The sequence below is a fragment of the Pinus tabuliformis genome, chromosome 6 (assembly GCF_031772625.1).
Source record: "Pinus tabuliformis cultivar Carrire ecotype Pingquan chromosome 6, CPIR1, whole genome shotgun sequence".
NCBI classification, from domain to species: Eukaryota; Viridiplantae; Streptophyta; class Pinopsida; order Pinales; family Pinaceae; genus Pinus; species Pinus tabuliformis.
Genome location: NC_142292.1, coordinates 303,385,669 through 303,388,086, shown reverse-complemented (window position 1 = coordinate 303,388,086; position 2,418 = coordinate 303,385,669). Strand labels below are relative to the sequence as shown.

Below are 2,418 nucleotides of genomic sequence, written 5' to 3'. Positions count from 1 at the left end.
TAAGAATTCATTTCTTATTAATTCTTATGATCATTGAAAAATGTAGAACTAGAATTTCTGTTAATGTGTAATCTTTTTAAATTAATGGATTTACAACCTGACCTAAGCATTGTTTTGGTCATTGTTTTTACATTTTGAAGTTTCAATTTGACATGCATACAATCCTTCTTTTATTTGTCTTTACTTTTCTTTTTCTGAAAAAAAAGTAGGGCCTTAAAATACTTCAAGTCAAGGATTTAAAAATCGTGAAATGATCTAGCTATTTGCAGAATATTATGCTCTGGAGGGCACTTCATATATAATTTTGATGTCACTACACATACACATACCAAGAAGAGACACATAGTTTCTCTTCTCTCATGTAAATCCTCCTACACTTCATACATACTCGCCCTCAAATCTGGGTTGCTTTTGCAGCCCCAGAAACACATTACTTGTCTCTGCATGTTTTACAAAATGATGAATCTCTCACTGCACATCAGTGCCAGCGAAAGGTACTTCTGTCCCTTCACATTTTACAAAATGATGAATGTCCCACTGCAGTTAAGGGATTTCCATCTACCATCCAAGCTGAGGGGAATGCATGCAATAACAAAGAAATGATTGCTCATATGATCAAGGGATCTTGATGAGAGCTCAAGTTTAAAGAGGGAATTTCATTCACACTCTGCTGGAGGAGTGGGAAATCTGACTGAATCTTTGCAGTAATCGTAAGTCATGTATTTATCGTGTACCCATTTCAGTTTCAGCCTCTGCTTTGCATCAAGAGAAGTGTAAGCAGGCTGATCCCACCACGAAGAGTAGTTCATTTTCGAGGAATAATGACAGGCATCAATGCTGAAATTTTTGTATGTGGAAATGAAAGGCGCGTGGCTCCAATCGGTCTTGACGATTCCACTTTGAGTAGCCCAATCGTCTGAGTTCCATATTGAGGAGTATACGCCCATGGGTTGAGTTTGAGGATATGGGACTCCTCTTTTCTCATTGTTGGAAAATATTCATATGGGCACATCATCCACAAAGAAACTGCTTCCATCCATCAAACAACCAACTCATCAGACACTGTAATACATAGACTAACTAGGCATGGCAATTATCGTATATATACTCACACAACTTGTTGGCGATTCCAGAGAAAGGAATAGGAATGAAAGTCTATAGTTGGGTGGAACCATAAGAAAAGGCATTATTCTCTATTGCCAACCCCTTTTGAATAAACATTAGTTTGCACAACGTATGAATCCCTAGAAGTGTTCCCCAAAAATTCAAAGTTGAATTTGTCATGCTGATCGCCTTGGGAAGACATGGGAAATCACCAAGTATAAATTGAATCATTTATTAAAATTAATCAAGAAATGAAATATAACTTGATCTAATGTATGGCAAATAACAGTTACATTGAATGCAGTAACAGTGCCAGTAGAGTCCCTGGGAATGAGCTTAATATGCACATTCACTTTTCCAAAGATGTATGTGCTTTTCGAAGAAAATCCTGCACCTACAAACACAACAATCTTAATGAGACTTCATATTAACAACCTTCCTCCTTCGTATCCAACCGACACAACTCACCGTGAATGCGACTGACTGCAATATGATAGTTGTGCAAAGGGAAAACATAAAATGTCCAATGAGGAGAAATTGCTGCAACCGCCGGTGTCGGTGCAACTAATCAAATCAATGGATGAGCATAATCCAATCGTCTAACATTTGATCGAACGACACAAAGTGATGACAAGTGTACACGAAGGGGAGTTGTTCCTAGAGGGAAATGCCTTACGGTGTAATAAAATTATTAATCTAATGTAATGTAAACATTTTAACTCGGTCAAAATAAAATAAAAAGTAAAAATAAAAATAAAATGATCCATGGTATTGACCCATGATATTGAGAATCTATGGTATTGACCCATGGTATTCATGTGGAATATAGCCTATTTAAATTCAAAATTAAAACTATTGGGTGTGGAGCCTGATTATCTTCTTTATTCATAGGTATCGCCGCATTGGACCCCATTTCGTATTGCCACCCATTATTTGTGCTGCAAGGGAGGTCTAGGGGGGGAGGGGGGGTGACAACGATCTTTAGGATCTCCCCCTTCCAAGGGATTGAGGGCAACATCCCCGAAGCTAAAAATAGATGTAAAATTGCCTTGTAAAATGTTGTAATTTCGTAGTCAATCTAGGCCGTTCATTAGGGGGAAATCTGACCGTAGAAGTTATGTTAAATTTAGGGTTTTTTTCCCTAGAAGGCAACCCCTCGCTATATATGAGGGAATTGTATTACGATTATGTAGATGTGAATTCTGAGCGAGAAAGAGAGAGGAGATTGTGTGAGAGTGAAGAGGGAATTGCATCAGATCTGTTGTAGGTTGTATCTCTTATTTTGCTAGATAATATAAAAAGAAGGATTGGTTG

General features: G+C 37.7%; 1 pseudogene; it reads right to left on the bottom strand.

The window, feature by feature from the left end:
• Window positions 1–580: 580 nt before the first annotated feature.
• LOC149258531 (xyloglucan endotransglucosylase protein 6-like) lies at window positions 581–2,122 on the bottom strand (annotated as a pseudogene).
• Between the last annotated feature and the right edge of the window lie 296 nt (window positions 2,123–2,418).